Below are 13,114 nucleotides of genomic sequence, written 5' to 3' on the forward strand. Positions count from 1 at the left end.
TTTTTTATTCAGGAAACATTCAGGAAAACGTAGTGTTTTGGTCTCATAAAGAGTTTTCATTATGAGAAGCACATTGTATTTATTTATTATCATTGCGATAGGAATCTATTTTTCAAGGGAGCCATGACCAAAATATATGATCATAATGGTGTATACAGATAGCAGCATAATGGTGTATAAAGGTAGCAGCATAATGGTGTATAAAGGTAGCAGCATAATGGTGTATAATGAGAGCAGCATAATGATGTATAATGGTAGCAGCATAATGGTGTATGAAGGTAGCAGCATAATGGTGTATGAAGGTAGCAGCATAATGGTGTATAAAGGTAGCAGCATAATGGTGTATAAAGGTAGCAGCATAATGGTGTATAATGAGAGCAGCATAATGGTGTATAAAGGTAGCAGCATAATGGTGTATAAAGGCAGCAGCATAATGGTGTATAAAGGTAGCAGCAAAATGGTGTATAATGAGAGCAGCATAATGGTGTATAAAGGTAGCAGCATAATGGTGTATAAAGGTAGCAGCATAATGGTGTATAAAGGTAGCAGAATAATGGTGTATAATGAGAGCAGCATAATGGTGTATAAAGGTAGCAGCATAATGGTGTATAAAGGTAGCAGCATAATGGTGTATAAAGGTAGCAGCATAATGGTGTATAAAGGTAGCAGAATAATGGTGTATAATGAGAGCAGCATAATGGTGTATAAAGGTAGCAGCATAATGGTGTATAATGAGAGCAGCATAATGGTGTATAATGAGAGCAGCATAATGGTGTGTAAAGGTAGCAGCATAATGGTGTATAAAGGTAGCAGCATAACGGTGTATAAAGGTAGCAGCATAATGGTGTATAAAGGTAGCAGCATAATGGTGTATAAAGGTAGCAGAATAATGGTGTATAAAGGTAGCAGAATAATGGTGTATAATGAGAGCAGCATAATGGTGTATAAAGGTAGCAGCATAATGGTGTATAAAGGTAGCAGCATAATGGTGTATAATGAGAGCAGCATAATGGTGTATAAAGGTAGCAGCATAATGGTGTATATTGTGGTGTAATATCACACACATTGACTGGTTTATCAGATTTATACTTTTTCTTCAAACTTCACTTCAAACTTTTAATTCCATTCCGTTTTGTCCATAAAGCCAACATTTAATTTCCCAAATGAGGCATTAGTTCAGAGTCTGCTGAAACCCCTGTACAACCAAGTGCTAATGTAGTTACAATGTTAGTAATAGATTGATAGAAGGAACACTTCTCTGTGAATTAGCCATAAGTGAAATAGTTGACATTCTGAAACCTTTAACAAGACACATTTCTAGGAACTGCCAGTATGGTGTGGTAGTTGTTGTGTCTAGACTTTCATTGGCCAAAAACATGTAAAGCATCTCCTGGCTGTGAGAGAAAGGGGGGATAGATTCTGTCTGCCATCATGCCTTGCTCTGCTCCCTCTCCAGAGAGAGTACCTTGTCATTCCATGTAAAAGTTGTGGTCCCACTTTAACCAAGCAACCATTTAAAAACCTTTTTAAGACCTTCACAAATGTATCACAGATCATTCATCAATAAATGTTATGTAAAATATGGGGAAAAGTGTTATGCCACATATCCAGATATATCCTTAACGCCTGTTATATAGTGTGACTTTGCTTATAAAACATTTGCGAAGCATCTACGAAGGCCTTATAAAGGGTTTACGAATCCTTCTTTAAGCGTTGACTTTAAACATGCTGTTTGTTGGTCATTAAGCCCCTTTTAGCAGCACATCCTCATTGTTCCAGTATATACAGTACTGTAGTCCCACGGCTGTCCCAGACAGGCCACCAACGCAGCATTTATCCACTCCTTCCATCAGGGGGGTTTTCACCATGGTTGACACATCATCTCTCGCTCTACCCAGTAGTTAGACTGTCTCATCTTTCACAGATGATCACATTTGATACGTCCATAAAAGGACTTGGCATCCGTATAAAGGACCTTTATGTGCTTTTACAACACATTGTTCTCTGTCTTCTTCTTTGAGATGTTTTCTCCTCCCTCCCTCCCCGTCTCTTTCACTCTCTCTTCCTCTCTTTGGTTCAGGCTCATATCTGAATGGAGCGGGATCATAGAGGGCTCTAGAGATGCCACCCCTGGTTTGGGAGTAGGCTTTAGAGGGATTTTGTGGGTCTGGGCCATTGAGGTGGATTAGACATGGTCAATACAGACCTGACTTTAGGGGGTCTGGAGAGAGTGGAGGGAGAATGAGATAGTCTGTGGCAGGCCAGAGGAGAACGGGTAACGCTCATTAGAAGACGTGGAGGGGGTGTGTGTGTGTGGGGAAGGTGTGTGGGTGTTAGGGTTACAGCTACAGACACCCTCCTATCAGACCAGCCCCTACTCCCTCCTGTCTGTCTGGACCAGCCCCAACTCTCCCCTGTCTGTCTGGACCAGCCCCTACTCTCTCCCTGTCTGTCTGGACCAGCCCCTACTCTCTCCTGTCTGTCTGGACCAGCCCCTACTCTCTCCTGTCTGTCTGGACCAGCCCCTACTCTCTCCTGTCTGTCTGGGCCAGCCCCTACTCTCCCCTGTCTGTCTGGACCAGCCCCTACTCTCTCCTGTCTGTCTGGACCAGCCCCTACTCTCCCTGTCTGTCTGGACCAGCCCCTACTCTGGACCAGCCCCCCTGTCTGTCTGGACCAGCCCCTACTCTCCCCTGTCTGTCTGGACCAGCCCCTACACTCCCCTGTCTGTCTGGACCAGCCCCTACTCTCCCCTGTCTGTCTGGACCAGCCCCTACACTCCCCTGTCTGTCTGGACCAGCCCCTACTCTCTCCTGTCTGTCTGGACCAGCCCCTACTCTCCCCTGTCTGTCTGGACCAGCCCCTACACTCCCCTGTCTGTCTGGACCAGCCCCTACTCTCTCCCCTGTCTGTCTGGACCAGCCCCTACTCTCCCCTGTCTGTCTGGACCAGCCCCTACTCTCCCCTGTCTGTCTGGACCAGCCCCTACTCTCCCTGTCTGTCTGGACCAGCCCCTAGCCCCTCTCCCCTGTCTGTCTGGACCAGCCCCTACTCTCCCCTGTCTGTCTGGACCAGCCCCTACTCTCCCCTGTCTGTCTGGACCAGCCCCTACTCTCCCCTGTCTGTCTGGACCAGCCCCCCTACTCTCCCCTGTCTGTCTGGACCAGCCCCTACTCTCCCCTGTCTGTCTGGACCAGCCCCTACTCTCTCCTGTCTGTCTGGACCAGCCCCTACTCTCCCCTGTCTGTCTGGACCAGCCCCTACTCTCCCCTGTCTGTCTGGACCAGCCCCTACTCTCCCCTGTCTGGAGTCAATCATGAGCTCTGAACTACTGCTATTCTCTCTCTCTAACTGGTGGAGAGCCATTGGCTAGAAGCCTAAACACTTCTCCATACTGAGATCCAGTGGTGTAAAGTAGTTAAGTAAAAATATTACTTAAGTAGTTTTTAGGGGTATTCGTACTCCACTTTACTATTCATATTTTTGGCAACTTTTACTTCACTACATTCCTAAAGAAAATAATGTACTTATTTACATTTTGACAGGAAAAGGGTCCAATTCACACAAAGAGAACATCCCTGGTCATCCCTTCTGAATGCTTCTGTCATCCCCTGACCTAGTGGACTCACTAAACAGAGAACATCCCTGGTCATCCCTAATGCTTCTGACCTAGTGGACTCACTAAACAGAGAACATCCCTGGTCATCCCTAATGCTTCTGACCTAGTGAGACTCACTAAACAGAGAACATCCCTGGTCATCCCTAATGCTTCTGACCTAGTGGACTCACTAAACAGAGAACATCCCTGGTCATCCCTAATGCTTCTGACCTAGTGGACTCACTAAACAGAGAACATCCCTGGTCATCCCTAATGCTTCTGACCTAGTGGACTCACTAAACAGAGAACATCCCTGGTCATCCCTAATGCTTCTGACCTAGTGGACTCACTAAACAGAGAACATCCCTGGTCATCCCTAATGCTTCTGACCTAGTGGACTCACTAAACAGAGAACATCCCTGGTCATCCCTAATGCTTCTGACCTAGTGGACTCACTAAACAGAGAACATCCCTGGTCATCCCTAATGCTTCTGACCTAGTGGACTCACTAAACAGAGAACATCCCTGGTCATCCCATCCCTGGTCATCCTAAACAGAGAACATGTCATCCCTAATGCTGACCTAGTGGACTCACTAAACAGAGAACATCCCTGGTCATCCCTAATGCTTCTGACCTAGTGGACTCACTAAACAGAGAACATCCCTGGTCATCCCTAATGCTTCTGACCTAGTGGACTCACTAAACAGAGAACATCCCTGGTCATCCCTAATGCTTCTGACCTAGTGGACTCACTAAACAGAGAACATCCCTGGTCATCCCTAATGCTTCTGACCTAGTGGACTCACTAAACAGAGAACATCCCTGGTCATCCCTAATGCTTCTGACCTAGTGGACTCACTAAACAGAGAACATCCCTGGTCATCCCTAATGCTTCTGACCTAGTGGACTCACTAAACAGAGAACATCCCTGGTCATCCCTAATGCTTCTGACCTAGTGGACTCACTAAACAGAGAACATCCCTGGTCATCCCTAATGCTTCTGACCTAGTGGACTCACTAAACAGAGAACATCCCTGGTCATCCCTAATGCTTCTGACCTAGTGGACTCACTAAACAGAGAACATCCCTGGTCATCCCTAATGCTTCTGACCTAGTGGACTCACTAAACAGAGAACATCCCTGGTCATCCCTAATGCTTCTGACCTAGTGGACTCACTAAACAGAGAACATCCCTGGTCATCCCTAATGCTTCTGACCTAGTGGACTCACTAAACAGAGAACATCCCTGGTCATCCCTAATGCTTCTGACCTAGTGGACTCACTAAACAGAGAACATCCCTGGTCATCCCTAGTGGAATAAACAGAGAACATCCCTTCTGACCTAGTGGACTCACTAAACAGAGAACATCCCTGGTCATCCCTAATGCTTCTGACCTAGTGGACTCACTAAACAGAGAACATCCCTGGTCATCCCTAATGCTTCTGACCTAGTGGACTCACTAAACAGAGAACATCCCTGGTCATCCCTAATGCTTCTGACCTAGTGGACTCACTAAACAGAGAACATCCCTGGTCATCCCTAATGCTTCTGACCTAGTGGACTCACTAAACAGAGAACATCCCTGGTCATCCCTAATGCTTCTGACCTAGTGGACTCACTAAACAGAGAACATCCCTGGTCATCCCTAATGCTTCTGACCTAGTGGACTCACTAAACAGAGAACATCCCTGGTCATCCCTAATGCTTCTGACCTAGTGGACTCACTAAACAGAGAACATCCCTGGTCATCCCTAATGCTTCTGACCTAGTGGACTCACTAAACAGAGAACATCCCTGGTCATCCCTAATGCTTCTGACCTAGTGGACTCACTAAACAGAGAACATCCCTGGTCATCCCTAATGCTTCTGACCTAGTGGACTCACTAAACAGAGAACATCCCTGGTCATCCTAATGCTGACCTAGTTCTGACCTAGTGACTCACTAAACAGAGAACATCCCTGGTCATCCCTAATGCTTCTGACCTAGTGGACTCACTAAACAGAGAACATCCCTGGTCACCTAATCCCTAGTGGTCATCCCTGGTCTCCCTAATGCTTCTGACCTAGTGGACTCACTAAACAGAGAACATCCCTGGTCATCCCTAATGCTTCTGACCTAGTGGACTCACTAAACAGAGAACATCCCTGGTCATCCCTAATGCTTCTGACCTAGTGGACTCACTAAACAGAGAACATCCCTGGTCATCCCTAATGCTTCTGACCTAGTGGACTCACTAAACAGAGAACATCCCTGGTCATCCCTAATGCTTCTGACCTAGTGGACTCACTAAACAGAGAACATCCCTGGTCATCCCTAATGCTTCTGACCTAGTGGACTCACTAAACAGAGAACAACAGAGAACATCCCTGGTCATCCCTAATGCTTCTGACCTAGTGGACTCACTAAACAGAGAACATCCCTGGTCATCCCTAATGCTTCTGACCTAGTGGACTCACTAAACAGAGAACATCCCTGGTCATCCCTAATGCTTCTGACCTAGTGGACTCACTAAACAGAGAACATCCCTGGTCATCCCTATGCTTCTGACCTAGTGGACTCACTAAACAGAGAACATCCCTGGTCATCCCTAAGTGTGGACTCACTAAACAGAGAACATCCCTGGTCATCCCTAATGCTTCTGACCTAGTGGACTCACTAAACAGAGAACATCCCTGGTCATCCCTAATGCTTCTGACCTAGTGGACTAGTGGTCATCCCTAATGCTTCTGACCTAGTGGACTCACTAAACAGAGAACATCCCTGGTCATCCCTAATGCTTCTGACCTAGTGGACTCACTAAACAGAGAACATCCCTGGTCATCCCTAATGTCTTCTGACCTAGTGGACTCACTAAACAGAGAACATCCCTGGTCATCCCTAATGCTTCTGACCTAGTGGACTCACTAAACAGAGAACATCCCTGGTCATCCCTAATGCTTCTGACCTAGTGGACTCACTAAACAGAGAACATCCCTGGTCATCCCTAATGCTTCTGACCTAGTGGACTCACTAAACAGAGAACATCCCTGGTCATCCCTAATGCTTCTGACCTAGTGGACTCACTAAACAGAGAACATCCCTGGTCATCCCTAATGCTTCTGACCTAGTGGACTCACTAAACAGAAATGCTTCTTTCTGACCTAGTGGACTCACTAAACAGAAATTTTGTAGTGTGCTCCTTGGCTATCCGTCTCAATAAAAAATATAATTTTACTTTTGATACTTACATTTGAGCAATTTAATTGACTTTTGATACTTAAATATATTTTAAAACCAAATACTTATAGACTTTTACTCAAGTAGTATTTTACTGGGTGACTTTCACTTTTACTTGAGTCATTTTCTATCAAGGTATCTTTACTTCTACTCAAGTATGACAATTGAGTAGTTTTTCCACCACTGCTGAGATCTAACATCTATTCATAACTGGTGGAGAGTCATTGGCTAGAAGTTGCCCAGCTGTGAGACTGTGACACGGACTACTAGCCTCTATTGTCCAGTTTGATTCATGGTTCTTCAGGACTGTGTGCCATGGGCTCTGGTCCAAAGTAGTGCACTCTATAGGGAATAGGGTGCCATTTGGGATGCACACAGTGTGTAGGGCAGCAGTTTAATGAGTAACTTGCCTGGTCAGGACTCCAAAGGCCAATTAGAGACAACAGAGGGCCTGGAGTAAAGCCTATAATCAAAGTTGTGTTGCATGATTGATTTATTGCTGGCTGGGTGGTAGGAGGGTTTTGACTGTGTCTGGGTTCCACAGAGTGTAAGAAACAGGCACACTTTAAATCCAGTCCAAAAATGACAGCACATAAGAACAACAACGTGCCAAAAACACGGAACATAGCAAAAGTATAGCGCCTGACAGAATCCACATAACAATAAACAATTACACACAAAGACATGGTGGGGAACAGAGGCCTAAATACATGCAGTAATTCTGGAATTAAAACCAGGTGTGTCATGGAACAAGACAAAACAAATGGATGTATGAGAAATGGAAATGGAGCGACAGCCTGAACGCTGGCTGGAAGAAAGCCGCTTCCTGTGAACACTTTCAACACCTTGCGAGTCCATGCCTGAAGGCTGTTCTGAGGGCAAAAGGGGGTGCAATATTAGGAAGGTGTTTTGTTAATCAATATTAGGAAGGTGTTCCTAATGTTTTGTTAATCAATATTAGGAAGGTGTTCCTAATGTTTTGTTAATCAATATTAGGAAGGTGTTCTAATGTTTTGTTAATCAATATTAGGAAGGTGTTCCTAATGTTTTGTTAATCAATATTAGGAAGGTGTTTCCTAATGTTTTGTTAATCAATATTAGGAAGGTGTTCCTAATGTTTTGTTAATCAATATTAGGAAGGTGTTCCTAATGTTTTGTTAATCAATATTAGGAAGGTGTTCCTAATGTTTTGTTAATCAATATTAGGAAGGTGTTTCTAATGTTTTGTTCTAATGTTTTGTTAATCAATATTAGGAAGGTGTTTCCTAATGTTTTGTTAATCAATATTAGGAAGGTGTTCCTAATGTTTTGTTAATCAATATTAGGAAGGTGTTCCTAATGTTTTGTTAATCAATATTAGGAAGGTGTTCCTAATGTTTTGTACCCTCAGTGTACAACATGTATAGGCTACATCACAAACTCCTAATTAAGACACTCTATAAAAAAATGCATCTGTTCATAATCATCCACACCACTAATCATCTCCATCAGCAATAGATATTGTTACCATGACAACCTACTGTATCTACTGCCATAATCAACAGAAGGAGACCCTCCCTTCTCTCATCCAAGATACCTGACTCTGATCATGTACACACACACACACACACCCCTGGCAGCTGCTTGGCGCCCAAACATCAAGTCATTACAGTTGTGGCTGAACGCCTCTTATGGTTCACTGCCAACATTAATGATCAACTTTACTTTGTTAAAAACTCTCCTGTCCTTCAGCACTACAACAAGGACATTGGGGAGAGAGGGAATGTGAAAAGGAGCATGCCTGCCTGCCAGCTGTGTGTGTGTGTGTCCATGTGCAAGCACGATTGTGTGTGTGTGTTTTCCTCAGTGATGTACAGTACAGTGTGTGTGCCAACATCTGCTGATGCCCATGGTGATAGTGGGGCATTAAGCACCCAGATGGTTTTAGACTGGACTTGTGCCAAGTTGCCAACTCCAGTGGTCTCTGAGGCTGCTGTGAGCAGCTAGCTAGGGCCAGATGTTTAGGACTGCAGCAACCTACGCTTGATGCTTCCTTCTCCCTTCACTTGCTCCACATCTTTAAAGAGGAAGGAGGGTTCCACATCTGTGCCCACAACATGCAGGAGAGACACACGGTTGAATAACTACACCAGAAGTTTACAGTAACAGATGTAGTGTAAATGTTTGAGTCTGTCTGTCTTGGGGGTGTTGGGAGCAGAACAGAAGAAGAATGTCAGAAGAAGAAAATATTTACGATGTAGACTAAAATAAGGTAATAATAAAAAGTAACACAATAAGAATAACAGTAATGAGGCTATATACAGGGGGCACCTGTACCGAGTCAGTGTACAGGGGGGGTATATACAGGGGGCACCTGTACCGAGTCAGTGTGTGGGGGTATATACAGGGGGCACCTGTACCGGGTCAGTGTGTGGGGGTATATACAGGGGGCACCTGTACCGAGTCAGTGTGGGGGGTATATACAGTGTGGGGGGGGGGCACCTGTACCGGGTCAGTGTGGGGGTATATACAGGGGGCACCTGTACCGAGTCAGTGTGGGTGGTATATACAGGGGCACCTGTACCGAGTCAGTGTGCGGGGGTATATACAGGGGGCACCTGTACCGAGTCAGTGTGGGGGGTATATACAGGGGGCACCTGTACTGAGTCAGTGTGGGGGTATATACAGGGGGCACCTGTACCGAGTCAGTGTGCGGGGGTATATACAGGGGCACCTGTACCGAGTCAGTGTGGGGGGGGGGGTATATACAGGGGGCACCTGTACTGAGTCAGTGTGCAGGGGTATATACAGGGGGCACCTGTACCGAGTCAGTGTGGGGGGTATATACAGGGGGCACCTGTACTGAGTCAGTGTGGGGGGTATATACAGGGGGCACCTGTACCGGGTCAGTGTGGGGGGTATATACAGGGGCACCTGTACCGAGTCAGTGTGGGGGTATATACAGGGGGCACCTGTACCGAGTCAGTGTGGGGGGTATATACAGGGGGCACCTGTACCGAGTCAGTGTGGGGGGTATATACAGGGGGCACCTGTACCGAGTCAGTGTGCGGGGGTACAGGCTAGTTGAGGTAATCTGTACATGTAGTTGGGGTGAAGTGACTATGCATAGGTAACAAACAAACAGCGAGTAGCAGCAGTGTACAAAAGGGAGGGGGGTGAATGTAAATTGTCCGGTGGTGATTTTATGAACTGTTCAGCAGTCTAATGGCTTGGGGGTAGAAGCTGTTTAAGTGCCTTTTGGTCCTAGACTTGGTGCTCCGGTATTCTATTCTATACTAAACTTTTCTATACTAAACTAAACGATTCTATACTAAACTATTCTATACTATACTAACCTATTCTATACTAATCTATTCTACACTATACTATTCTATAATAAACTATTCTATACTGAACTATTCTATACTAAACTATTCTATACTGAACTATTTTATTGTAAACTATTCTAAACTAAACTTTTATATTGTAAACTATTCTATACTAATCTATTCTACACTAAACTATTCTATAATAAACTATTCTATAATAAACTATACTATTCTATTCTAAACTATTCTATACTAAACTATTTTAATGTAAACTATTCTATACTAAACTAAACGATTCTATACTAAACTTTTCTATACTAACCTATTCTATACTAATCTATTCTACACTATACTATTCTATAATAAACTATTCTATACTGAACTATTCTATACTAAACTATTTTATTGTAAACTATTCTATACTAAACTATTATATTGTAAACTATTCTATACTAATCTATTCTACTCTATGAAAATAGGTCATTGTTCTCTTATTCTATCGGCTAAAGGGGATTAAGGTGGACCACACACTGTTCCCTGAAGCCCTGCATATCTATCTTCATACCACACACTGTTCCCTGAAGCCCTGCATATCTATCTTCATACCACACACTGTTCCCTCAACCCCTGCTTGTCTGTCTTCATACCACACACTGTTCCCTGAAGCCCTGCATATCTATCTTCATACCACACACTGTTCCCTCAACCCCTGCATATCTATCTTCATACCACACACTGTTCCCTCAACCCCTGCATATCTATCTTCATACCACACACTGTTCCCTCAACCCCTGCATATCTATCTTCATACTACACACTGTTCCCTCAACCCCTGCATATATATCTTCATACCACACACTGTTCCCTCAACCCCTGCATATCTATCTTCATACCACACACTGTTCCCTCAACCCTGCATATCTATCTTCATACCACACACTGTTCCCTCAACCCCTGCATATCTATCTTCATACCACACACTGTTCCCTCAACCCCTGCATATCTATCTTCATACCACACACTGTTCCCTCAACCCCTGCATATCTATCTTCATACCACACACTGTTCCCTCAACCCCTGCATATCTATCTTCATACCACACACTGTTCCCTCAACCCCTGCATATCTATCTTCATACTACACACTGTTCCCTCAACCCCTGCATATATATCTTCATACCACACACTGTTCCCTCAACCCCTGCATATCTATCTTCATACCACACACTGTTCCCTGAAGCCCTGCATATCTATCTTCATACCACACACTGTTCCCTCAACCCCTGCTTGTCTGTCTTCATACCACACACTGTTCCCTGAAGCCCTGCATATCTATCTTCATACCACACACTGTTCCCTCAACCCCTGCATATCTATCTTCATACCACACACTGTTCCCTCAACCCCTGCATATTTATCTTCATACCACACACTGTTCCCTCAACCCCTGCATATCTATCTTCATACCACACACTGTTCCCTGAAGCCCTGCATATCTATCTTCATACCACACACTGTTCCCTCAACCCCTGCATATCTATCTTCATACCACACACTGTTCCCTCAACCCCTGCATATCTATCTTCATACCACACACTGTTCCCTCAACCCCTGCTTGTCTAGCTTCATACCACACACTGTTCCCTCAACCCCTGCATATCTATCTTCATACCACACACTGTTCCCTCAACCCCTGCTTGTCTAGCTTCATACCACACACTGTTCCCTCAACCCCTGCATATCTATCTTCATACCACACACTGTTCCCTCAACCCCTGCTTGTCTAGCTTCATACCACACACTGTTCCCTGAAGCCCTGCATATCTATCTTCATACCACACACTGTTCCCTCAACCCCTGCATATCTATCTTCATACCACACACTGTTCCCTGAAGCCCTGCATATCTATCTTCATACCACACACTGTTCCCTGAAGCCCTGCATATCTAGCTTCATACCACACACTGTTCCCTCAACCCCTGCATATCTATCTTCATACCACACACTGTTCCCTCAACCCCTGCTTGTCTAGCTTCATACCACACACTGTTCCCTCAACCCCTGCTTGTCTATCTTCATACCACACACTGTTCCCTGAAGCCCTGCATATTTATCTTCATACCACACACTGTTCCCTCAACCCCTGCATATCTATCTTCATACCACACACTGTTCCCTGAAGCCCTGCATATCTAGCTTCATACCACACACTGTTCCCTGAAGCCCTGCATATCTATCTTCATACCACACACTGTTCCCTCAACCCCTGCATATCTATCTTCATACCACACACTGTTCCCTGAAGCCCTGCATATCTATCTTCATACCACACACTGTTCCCTCAACCCCTGCATATCTATCTTCATACCACACACTGTTCCCTCAACCCCTGCTTGTCTAGCTTCATACCACACACTGTTCCCTCAACCCCTGCATGTCTGTCTTCATTTGAATGAATGTGTGTGAGTATCAGTAATGACAGGATAAGTTTGCATGTTGGGGTTTGGGATAGGGGGAGTAGCTCAATTACTGTTGCGTTGCTATAACCTTTGACCCCGCTAATGTCATTTGGGTCAGCGTTGGTGGCCACTCACTCCAGCTCTGCACAATGTCAGCACACTAGACAGGTATCAATTGGCCAGCCCATGAAACAGTCAAAAGTACAAGTCCCAGGGGTCAGGAAGGCTTGGGGTCACTAAAGGTTTAAATGAAATGATCAGATTTGTTAAATGGATCTATTCTGTCATAGAGGTAAAACATTATTATCTATGGTCTGTGGTGTTCAGCTGACACACTGCTCTTTCTACCTTTAGTTCCCATTTCTTTCAAGGAGTAAAAATATCTAAAAGCTCAAATACATTTTATACAGAAGACAATGTCGTTCTAGTTGTCTTTCGCTGCACTTTACTGTCTAAGTGGTGATTGGCTGTCTGTATGTTATTATCAATCGTCATTGGCCATGTGTATGTTTGACTGACAGCTCTGTCCT

This window comes from Oncorhynchus tshawytscha, unplaced genomic scaffold, assembly GCF_018296145.1.
Source record: "Oncorhynchus tshawytscha isolate Ot180627B unplaced genomic scaffold, Otsh_v2.0 Un_contig_3257_pilon_pilon, whole genome shotgun sequence".
Taxonomy (NCBI): Eukaryota; Metazoa; Chordata; class Actinopteri; order Salmoniformes; family Salmonidae; genus Oncorhynchus; species Oncorhynchus tshawytscha.